This window comes from Dreissena polymorpha, chromosome 4 (assembly GCF_020536995.1).
Source record: "Dreissena polymorpha isolate Duluth1 chromosome 4, UMN_Dpol_1.0, whole genome shotgun sequence".
Classification (NCBI taxonomy): Eukaryota; Metazoa; Mollusca; class Bivalvia; order Myida; family Dreissenidae; genus Dreissena; species Dreissena polymorpha.
The window spans coordinates 36985383-36998135 of NC_068358.1; positions in this window are offsets into that span (position 1 = coordinate 36985383).

The window sequence follows — 12753 nt, forward strand, 5'->3', positions numbered from 1 at the left end:
ACATAAATAAAAGTATTTTGCAAAAAACTTTTAACCTATCCGTTACTCACTAAAATCTGCTATACACCAATCGACTGTACTAAAATAGAAAGAAGAAATTATACAAACCCGTAATATGAGTAAAGACTTACTCACTTAGTAATCAATGTTTTTAGGACATCTTTGTGATCTGCAAATCCCATGTATATGTTGATATAGGGTATCATAGTCATTCAATAAGTCGCAAAATGCTCGAATACAATTTCCAAAGCAAAATGGGACTTAAATTGATAACTAAAAATACCAGTCAAGCTGTCAAGTCTTAAGATCCAGGAAGTCCTGCATTCACATCGAATGTATCCTCCGAATTCAATTCATTGTTGACATTAGCGGAGATTTAGTTAATAAATAACTCATATATCCTAAATGACAGTTTCTAAATAGCAAAACAAGCCGATGTATGCTGTAAGAAAGTTTTGACACGAGTGTGAACATTCATGGGCGCCGCCATTGTTGTATTACCTTGAGTGGTGTGTAGAAATACCGAAATCCCCGTAATTACTGAAATCCCCCGAAACCCCCAGAAATCTTCCGAAAACCCCCTTAATATTGATTATTTATCAAAATACTGCGGATATTAATATAGAATATTGCAAAATACAATAAAATCACTTATGAAACAATGTTTTTATCCAAATTTGATATTGAAAAACTAAAATATAATATTTCGGTAATTTCGGGGATTTTGGTATTTCTCGAACCGAGCATTATCTCAATCGGACCGGCTCGGTCTTTTACATGGTTGCCATTGTGAAGATTTTTTTCATGGTATCATAACTTAGACGATGCTGAAACAGCATCGTCAATAAAAATGAAGATGAAGGCCATCATACCTTTAGGCAACACGTGCAGTTCATGTGACTTTACATAAATGATACACTAGCATCTCATTTCATTTTATCTATACAAATATGCACAAACTAAAAGCGTCCATTGTGACCAAGCTCATTCAGTCATTGACTCGTAAAATATTGAAGCAAAGTGCTACTTTGCTTCTGACGCCGAATAAATTTTTCCATCTCCGTTATTTTAATGTATTATGCATATGTTATACTGTGATGTAAAACATTGACTTCACTATTGTAATAACAATGCATTAATTAATATCATGTGAATAGAAATAACTTTAAACCAAATTTATACTTTACTTTGTCTACAAACGCCATGCCCGGACACTTATCAGTGTATGTGAAGACATTTACTCTCGTTAAGACTGTACAGTTTCATACACGACAGACCTTAAGCGAAGCGTTTCGTTGAATCACCCACCACTAATTTCCATTAAGTAATTATTGCTGAGCTACGACTGCATTTTAATATACCCTTCTTATTCAAACTGGTTAAAACACCAATTTATTCACGAAGATAGCCCAAAGCAAAAATCTCATTTAACAATGTTCGTGTTTGTGTTTTTAAAGTGACTAGTTCACGTGTTGTTGTTTTATTTTAGGAAATGTTATAACTAACACAACTGTCATATTTGGGATTGTCTCAAGTAATAATAATAAAAGATTTAAAAGATCACATTAAAAAAGGGTTTCAATACAGGACCGCGTTAGACATAATCAAACACGCCACAACTACACCACTCAGGCTGTTGAATGTAGATGGTAGAAAAAAAGGTCTAATTATCGCTATTGCACGATTTGGCTATATAAGCGATGAAAAGCGTTACAAACACTTTTTACATTTTATCCTCATTTGATTAACAATTATCAATAAACGTACTCATTTTAGTCAGGAGTTTTATTTTGCTTGTTTGAATATTATGCACATTCTTTTTTTAATTCATGGAAAGTTTTGTTGAAAGTTATTATTTTGCCAATCTGTGAATAAGTCCAGATCATTATTGTCCTTCCTGTATTGTAATGGCAATTGGTCACTTGATTAAAAAAAAGGATAGCAACAATTTTTCTCCCGATATTTCTGAAATGCAAGTATTCATGTATTTAAATATGGTCACGCAGACTGTGAAATCGTGTGTGCCCTACTCTTCTTTAAATTCTAATGCTCAGAATCACACAAATTGCTTACCTAGAGGACAATTAACATTTGGAAACTCGTGTGTTTCGGAGAATGGCGTTAATCGTCCGTCATCTGACAACATATCGAAAACTGATTAATCTTTTCCCTTCGCTTGGGCTCCACCTGGCTGGTTCACAGAGAACCCAAACATGTGCATAATGTCTGCTAGGAAGACAAATAAAATAGAGACTATTATTCTACGACATTCAAGATTACGGAATTCAAAAGAATATCAATATGGATAGCCGAATGCATATTGACTAGATGAGCCCCCATTGAATTATTTGTCAATTCCAAACGGAAATCAAGTCCATGTCGCCCCTATTTATCCTCAGCCAACTGCACAAGCTAATCTGGTGACGATTTATGGCTCACATGAATTAAGCCCGGTTTTCCTAGAGCGCGGCTGTACGAGGGTGTTTCGTTTTCTTGGCATCTAGTGCATTCTAGAATATTGTATTTAAAAACTTTGTATGTATATATATAAATGTGTTGCAAAACAAATGTCGTTAATTGATTACACTAATATTTTAATTTTAACAAGCAAAATCGTTGAGGTGATATCCTTCGCCAAATAATCTTTGCTTATGGATTAAATCATAAAAAAAAAACAAATGGCAATAACTCTTAGTTAAAGGGGCCTTTTCACGTTTTTGGTGAATTGACAAAATTAAAAAAAGTTGTTTAAGATTCGCAAATTTTCGTTTCTGTTATAATATTTGTGAGGAAATAGTAATACTAAACATTTACCATGCTCTAAAATATCTATTATATGCACCTTTTGGCGATTTGAAAACCTGAAAATTATAAAGCGTTGCAACACGAAACGATTGAATAATTTGGAAAAATCTGTTGTTGTCGTTATATTTTCTGAATCTACGAGGATTGCTTATATAAAGTAACAAGAAATATCTTTAAAAAAGATATACGGCGTAAATAGTTTAATGAATGAGATCAAGGATAGCGAATGTCTTTTTCTGTGCAGTTCTTAGCTGCATCACACGCAGTACGGGATGTTACGGGGAGTTTTCGCGGCTTATTTTACATTATAACATATTGCTGGTCATAAACCTATAGATACAAAACAGAAAACCACAAGAAGAATGGAAGTGAAATTTAAACATATGAGTCAACCGGCCACACGAGAAGTATCCGTATTTATAGGCGCGTTCTTCGAACAAACCTGTTTTAGTGGTTTGTCGGGCATTGCTATTTGATTCGATTATTAACAGTATCAATTATCATCGTGCTAATGCTTAAAGTGATATTATGGGCATTTTGCACTGTTGAATTGAGCTGAAAAGAATTAACAGGTCAAAATAGTTAGTTAAAATGTGGTTACTGATTAATTATCTGCAACTCACCTTGCTACCAGTTGTTTATAAAAATATATTTTATATTCGATATTCTTACGTGACCCACCCAGTCCTGTAAGCTGAAATGATCCGTAAAACAATTTCGTGTCTTTGTGTCGTATGAACAAATCTGCACTAAAACTAAATTTAGGTTCAACTCGTAAACGCATGATCAGTTGTCAAACGAAAGTACGGTTGATATTCAAATGCATTATTTTTCTCTTTCTGGTATATTGTTTTAGTATGATGATGCTGCATTAATTAATATAAGTGTATATGAAGTAGAAACATCAAAAATAATCAACGGTTGCGATAGACACCTATAAACTGTTACATGCTCATAATATCACTTTAGTACATTAGGCAATATGGACGAATAATTATTGTTAAATTTATCAACAATAATATGTATCATTGTATTGTTGAAAACACATTAAGAATCTATTATTTACATACCATAATTATATTGCTGAATATCTTCATTTAACATATTTCTGGTCTAAAGAAAATTCCAGGTCACCTAGTTCACGGATAGCGTCTTTATTATATAACGATTATTTTACTGGCCGCCAACTCCGGTGATGACCTGTATATAAACTCTGAATGTCCGCGAATTGACCCGATATACCTCGCGGGTTGAAATGCAATGCTTTAAAGTGAGGCCTCGCTTCCATTGCTCTTTATACTTTTACATGTTAACATGTTGACAGGAATAAGGAAGTAAGTACTAAATATGAGAACATAGCCTTTTAAGTATAAACGCTCTTGCGCTGGTAATACTCTGAAAATAAAAGGTGTACGCACAAACTGTATTGATGTCGAGAATTGAGTGTAAAACTGTTCTATCTATTAAGCCTTTTCATTCGAGATAAAATTGTTTCATACAGTAAAACAGTGTTACAAAGACGCGGATATGTTTCCAATGTTCTGGTGGTATACTCAAATCAGCCAATGGAATAAATGAAGTGTATTCATTCGTACCTAGCCGCGGGAAATTTTATTGGAATTTTATTGGACACTTACAAAGGTCAGGCTAAGGTGAAAAGCTGGCTTATGCAGCTTACGCCGAAAAAATACATTCCCTCATAGCATGAGCACGGATATCCGAGTGGTCTATGCGGAAGACTTTTAATCCAATACTCCAGGGGTCAGTGGTTCGAGTCCAGTTGAGGGTTACTTTTCTTTAATGGTATTCTTGTTGTTGTTTTTTACTGGATATTTTTAGGTTCAATGTTTAAATTTATCAATATAAAGCATTTAAAGAAAACTTCAATCCATGCAAAAATCTGTGAAAAGGCCCCTTTAAGAAAGTTCAGGGTTACAATGTTTGGATCTTGTGCATGGCAAGTCTTCCCATTGATTTCTGCACACCCATGAACTTTGGTGTTGAAATACTGTATCATATCTGAGATATAGCCCTGAAAAGGTACATCATTTAAAAACAACAAAAGGGCAATAACTCGTATCTAAGAAAGTTAAGGGTTATGGTTATGAAGCATGACACTTCTCTTCATTAATATCAATACAACCATGAAGTTTCATGTTGCAATCATTTAGCGTTGTTTTAATACAACTAGTTTGTACAGATACAAGGTGTATTAGTGAAACGGAACTTAAAAATATATTTCGACTTCATACTTGGCATGGCCTTTAAAACGAACATTAATATGTTCTTTCCATGCATTCATATTAATCCATGCCTTCATATTTAAGTAGGAGAAGCTTTCTGTAAGTTTAAGGATGTGTAGTATTGTCTGTGCTCTTATTCGTTTTAGCCTGTAAATAATGTTAAAATAATTAACTTAGTGCAATACAATACTAACATTTATTTTCAATTTTGTGGCGTATACTTAATAAATAGTAGCATAAATCAGTATTTTGGTCAATATTTTATTTATTATAATATTTATTGTAATAGATTAACTATCTATATTTCTGACATATTAATTTGCTTAAGGAACGGGTTAGTAAAAGCAGTTTTATTTGTGTGTAAACTTATTTATATCATGAACCGAACCGACCTTAAACTCCACTTGTGTCGCTCACCTGAGATACAAAAACTGACCTGTTCTGTGCATCCCAAGATATCATTAAAATAAATGTTCTGACAGTTTTATGAAAAGTGAACTATAAATGTAATTTTTAGAGTGCTAACAAGGTTTTACTATACCCATATTAGGACAAATGCCCCGCCCCCCGGTGGTCATGTTTTTCAACCAACCAGAGCCATTCTCGAACTTGTCCAAGATATCATTGGTACAAATCTTCCGACCAAGGTGTGTTAACAAGGTGTTGAATAAACCTTATCTTTATCCAACGGGTCGTAATTTGTAATATAAAATCATGTAGCTGTCTGATAAATGTGGGCTTTGTGGGTAAAACATTGAAATAATTTTTCTCTCGGTAAAGTGAGAAAACATATTTCCGCAAGCGCTTGAAATTGTCGAAATTGTCTCACTTTACTGAGACAATGTAGTACTCCGAGAGCAAACACATTTCATGTTTTATTTGATTGTTTTAATAACTCGTGTTAAGCCCCTACTGTGTTGGTTCATTGATATCGAGTAATGTCGTTTAGGAATCAACATCCCAGACATATGTTGGAGTTAAATGTTTTTATGCCGGGCATTTCAAACGTACTTGGTAGGGTTGTAACTGGTCTTATCAATAAGCATAACGGATAAGACTGTCTTTGTTGGAATCATATTGACCACAGCAGAAATAAGGCATAAATTAGCCTATATACAATGTGGTAAAGGTTAAGACAAAGTCAATAAGGTTACAAGATCAAAATCGAAGAAAAATATTTGTATGTTGATGGATCGTTTCACGCAGAAAACTGAATCGTATTCAACACTTTTTTATTTAAAAACTTCGTTTGAAAAACAAATACTAGCTTGACCGTCTAGTGGATTAATGCATACCATCGAGACAATGTCTGATAGTCACTATGGCTCAATGATGCAGACGGCGGGGCAAAGCAGGGATAATTAAGCGGTTGGCGTATTAATTGAATTTAATATTGCGATTATGAATTTGTAACTAGCAACTGTACTAATAGCATTTACTACTGTATATGATCACCGTTTTCATTATTTGGTATAAAAAAATTACAAGACATGCATTTAAAATTAACTTTAAGTCGCATTAAAATATCCGTATATTTAACCAAAAATTTAAAATTGCGTCACTTAGAATTAAATAATATATATTATTTCTCACCTTTTGTAACCGCGAATTATCATGTTCAAGGCATTGATATTTTAACATAAACGACATGAAAGCATAACATACAATTCTATGGAGTAATATCTTTATCAAGTGCTTGTTCATATAAACGTATTCCAATTTCCAATGCAATTTCGATGTTTATGATTTTCATATATCACAATATAAGATATATCAAAGCACACTTAAACATGTGACATAACGCATGTATGGTATGTTTGTCTGTAACTGGTAAATTTGGACAAATTTCTGATATTACGCCCTCGGAAAAAGCTACTTAACAGGCGCTTCTACAAATGTTTTTGAATTGTTGGCTAAATGTGTTGCCGCATGCATGTATACACATGGCGTCCGTGCGTGGCGGATTGTTCACGCAGGCATTGCAGATATTCCGGAGGTAGGAAGAGAATGTGTTGCCACACGCATTGATACACATTTTGTCAGTAAGTGGAGGGCGGGCCACACATTGCGTGCAGATCTGTCGATACTGTGTAGAAAATGTATTTCCGCATGATTTGATGCACATGTCATCAGAAAGACTGACACTTTGAACGCAAGTACCACATATAGTTTTCAAATATGTTGAAAACGTGTTGTCACAAGCATTACTGCACATTTCATAGTCTATTGGTGGATCGTTTGCGCATGTCTGGCACGTGATTCGATTCTGCGACACCCATGTGTTTCCACACGCATGGATGCACCGCGTGGTCGAGTAGGCGGCACCTGAAGTACACATCACCAGAACCGCTAGCACGGACAACTGTAGACGTAACCGATGTGCTCTCTGCATCTGCAACAGGCAAGGAATATTCTGCAATTTGAACAAAGAAACGTTGCCCATGACGTCTTAGTAAGATTGGCTACAAATCAAGCAATATTCGGATACGTTAACATAGAAACGTTCCCACTGATGTCTTATCTGAGTTGCTTAGCGAAATATATTCGCCATGGTGAACACGAACCGTTGATGTCTTAGTAAGCTTGGTAACAAAGCAAAAAATATGCGGCTAAGTGAACATAGAAATGCTGACGATTATTAGAAACATGTTGAGCAAGAAATATTCGGCATGGCGAACATATAAACGTTGCTTATGAGTTTTTAGCAAACTAAATTACCAGAAAAGAAATGGTTAGCTAGGTGAACATAATAACGATGCAAATAATTTCTTGTTAGCCAATTTCAATCGTATTCATTTTAGTGCGCCCTTGGTGTCCGAAATAATGTTTATTTCAATTCTGAATCATTGTAAATCAAACAGACTGATCCCCCATCTGAATTCTTTTAAACATTGCAATAGTCCATTGCTTGCTCAGACTTCAATTCATGTTTAGTTTATCTCAATACTTTAATTGAATAGCATATGGTTAACGCACAAAAAAATGCATGAATGCATAATAAATATCGAGTTATATGAATCGCGTTTGTATAAATGTTTTACATTAAAGTAATACATAAACATAAATATTTAAAAAGGTCGCATTATGATTTAATACAAACTCACGAAACACAAAATATATAAAACGGAAAAGTGTTCATTTGCTTAAGAAAATCGGCTCTCGTAAGATAATCGAAGTAACACATTAATAACAAATTTACCATTTTGCAGGTCAAGTATCCGCGTATTGTTGTTTCGTGTTTTGTGCTTACTGTATAACTATGTTTGCGTGTTGCTATTTATAAAGGACGTAAAACAGGATGTTATTGCAATCACTGAGCTGTAAATGACGTCTTTAGGACAACATGTTATGTTATTTGTTTTACCGTTACGGAAACATTTTTCAATTAAAATAAAGTTATTTGTTATTTTAATTTTTATTTGCATTTCTGTTCTTTTTTCTGGACTTTTTGCAATTGGTTTAAGCAATCAGCATAAACATGTATTTTAGCAATGAATAAAATACCAGGACGGCTGGTGGAATAAGCATTAAATTAACGAAAGCGATTTTTGTTTTGTTTTTGTAATTTTTTTAATGTATGGTCTGCTCTCCCAAAGAAAAGATGATTAATAAACAATTTCTTAGTCCTTTAAAAAATACTGTTTAGGGCTAGCATTAGAAAAGAGCATAACAATATGTTTCACGTTGGTTATATGTTAATTCCGAAAACAGTTTCGATAATAAGTTCAGGACTATTTCTGTCAAACTATTTATAGCTTCGATGACAAAGATGCCCGTCATTGTGTAGCAAAATACAACACGTAACGAACAGCATGGCTTTATCATATAGCATAATAATATTTCTTTATATTTTACAAGTCGAAACTGTAGAAACAAAACAACAATAATGTGTTATTTGTAGCAATGTGTGAACATGCATTGGTATTTTCTGCTTATCTAGCTTTAGCATTATCCGAAACCAGTAATGTATGTTTGACTGAAAGCTAGATTTTACCTTCTAACGTGCATTCCGCTATTTAAGAAATAGCACATGCAATTAATCTGGAAAGGATGGAGTAAAGACTGAGGAACAACATGTTACAGATTTATGGAAATCAATCTTCCGAAAGTAGATATGGCGGAGATAAACGTGTTCATGTCAGAGCCGAATCCTTATACTATAATGATTAAAAAAGAATGTGGGTTTAAATAAAAATTGTCCATCTAAACCCATTTTATTTATTGGGCGATAGGCATAAGATAGTTTTCATTGGCCTATACATCAATGATGGTTTTCAATTCGATATACATACGTTGCGAGCAGGGTTAACCACATGCCCGTAAGATGTTTCGCGGCCGACATTTCTTCATAACATGGGAAGGTCTTTCTATATTTGTATAAAAACAATTATACAACAACAGCAACACTTTTAGCTGATTAACAAGATATGGTTCGTTTACATCTTCATATCCGTTGACAAGCCTGTGAAATAAACATGCCACAAAATAATATTCAAATTTAGTGCGTACGTCGTGATAATAATATATGTTTATATTTTGTTAACAAATTTACCTTATTTCAGTTTAATGGTCCACTTATCGGTGTTCAGATTCGATCCTCTTTGTGTTTAATGTATAACAATGTTTTCTCATCGCTCTTTATAAAGGACACGAAACTGGAGTCCTTGTATGAGGGGGTTCTCTCGTTTTTGCAGGCCCCAGGGTGTATATGACTTGTTTAGGCCAACATGTTATATTAATTTTTTTATATGAACTTTTCAAAACAGATGAGTCGGGAGGAAGAAATACAAATAATTTTACAAACTTAAACTAGCTTATAAAGCAATCCAAATGTTATTGAAAAATGTTCTGCTTTTTATGTTGAAAATGAACAAAATCATGTACTTCCACGGTTAAAAATATATACACATATTTAAAACAAAAACAAACATGAACTCTGATTTGTGATCCGCTAAAATGACTCATTTTAATTTTCTAATATATTTTTTTTATATGTTTAATGGAAGTATATATTCAACTGAGCATGCATTTCTAGAAAACTCTTGCCGTGTGATATACTTTGCAAATATATGTTCAAAGCGAAATAAAAACAATTATATATTATACGTGTGTTCAAGATCTGGTGCTTTTTAATGTTTAGGGGAAGGGTGTCAATACATAGATTGAGCATCATTTGTTATTTTTCCATTTTCTATCATACATTTGAAAGTCCTTCTCTTCAGAAAAAACACAGGGTTAGCCGAAACAACGTAATAGGGATGGGTCTATAACAAACGTGTACACTAAATTACTGTCCGATTACTCATAATGATGTATATATACTATTATATCACTCGAAATAGTAATATTGTTAAAAATTTGGCTATGTTTATTTATAAAGCATGGGAATTAAGAAATACTTATAATACATATTACAATTAGGGAAGTTTTTTTGTATATATTTACGCACCGCCTCTCGCTGTTTATTGTCTTCTCTAAATACCCAAATTTTGTTGACAATGTACCGATTTATTTTGTATGTATATAATTTGCATGACCTGTGACGTAGTTTTATGTATATTGTATTGACATTTCATGTATAGTCATCGGCTTATTGTCTACTGTATTTTCAAATGCCACTTTTGGTCAATAATCTGGGGTTTGTTCAATTTAAACCTTGTCAGGTAGATTTGCAGACTGTTTTGTCCGAGATACTTGCGTCATTAATGTGTACATGTACAATAGTGTTTAGACCTAAATACTTTACTTTAAACATATTTTATTTCCACAAGCATGACATTTATACAAATTTATACATTTATACTAACAAGGTTGACAAGATATTTCATTGATCCATAAGCATTAAACAGTGTTCATCGTTATTTTGATTGTTATTTGCAATATTTTTGTTTTAATTTTTCAACGTGTTACAGCGATCGGCATATTTTTTTATTTTAGCTTTGAATACAGTGCCAGGTCGGCGGTTGAGATAAGAATAAAATTAATTGAATTTGTAAGTGTCCAAAGTTATGGTAGGCGCTCCCAAAAAACAAATGATAAATAATAAAGACTTACCTGCCGATTACTTATTTATACCAAGCCTACAAATAAAATTCCGGATGCAAGGCCTTGCCGAAATAAAAGTCATTTCGTAGCTTTTTAAATAATATGTGTATGATTCGCATTAGAAAAGCGCCTACATATTCAGGTTGGTATTATATGTATTCCGATTGAAGCTAACAGTTTTACTAATGATAATCAGAGGACTATTTCTGTCAACAGACGAGGGGCTTCAATGACAAAGGTGCCCACTTTTCGGTAGCAAAATAAAACAGGAAACGAACGCCATACTAACTTTTAAAAGGCTATCATAGCTTAATCATACAGTATAATAATATTAATTGATACCTGACACATCAGAACCGTAGAAACTAAAACTAAACATACACAATTACTATTGGCAATTTGTTGACATGTGTGTAAATGTTAGGGTGTTTGCCTGCTTATCCAGCTTCATCATTGTTACCAAAATCAGGCATAGTAATGTGTGTTGCCTGAAAGCTTAATGTACCTTTTAACGTGGGCTCGCTATTCAAGAAAACGCTCATGCAAATGACCTATGAGGGTTGGAATAGACCGAGGTCGAATCGGATGTACTTGTAGATACCAACGAGCCATCACGCGTGGATTCTCTTTTCAAAATAAGCCTGAATAATACAAATCATAAAATTAATATGCAAAAGTATCCAATTATCGCCAAATGTAAAATCATTTTTAAACAACGGATATGGCGGACAATTCCTATCCAATCCAATCCCAATTATTTATTGGGCGAAAAGCATTTGCTAGTTTTCCGTGGCCTAAGTATCGATGACGTTTTGCATTTCGAAACACTATCATACATGACAGGTAGGGTTTGCCAAACACCCATGGGGCATTTCGCGGTCGAAATACGTTCATTACATGGTTAGATCTTACAATATTCCTTAATTTTCATAAAATCCTTTTTCGTTCAGGAATATTTAAGTTTTTGGATGGTTATTCAGTATCAGAATTATTGTATAAAATACATGTATATAAAAATAATACCACACAAGAATCCTCGTTTATTAGGCATTCGAATGTCCAGTGGTTAACTTTTTGTTATTGATTTCAGCCACACGAGCTATAAGCTAATGCAGGCAGTCGCCACTCATACCCAGACTTGGTATAAACATGCTCAATCGATATGCAAATATTTCATGTACATTAATTAAATTGTGGAAACATATGCTTAAATCTGTAAATGATGGATCGTTAAGAATCAACTCATATCGTAACAAACAATTTGTTTATATGGTACCAACACAGATTAGGAGGGAATTATCAAACATTGACATTTAAAATGCGTTTCTATAATGTGTAAGACAGTGGGAACAATTTGGGGAATTTTATGGACTATTTCTTTCACCTTTTTTGTTTTTTTTACATGTCATTTAATGTTTTAAACTATACTGGTATAATTGTTTTATGTAAATACGATTTGTTTAATAAAATTATGCAAAATCTAAAATTCTCATTGTGTTTTGCATTATGGTAATTGAAAGCATAATCATTTGTTCAAACGTGTGTATCCTTGCAAGAGGAGCTTTGTTTGAAAATGTGTGTGGTAAAACTATTTTCTATTTTTCGATCAAGGAAACATCAGAGAAACGTATTAGCTCAGAAATGTTTCTCCCTCATTATT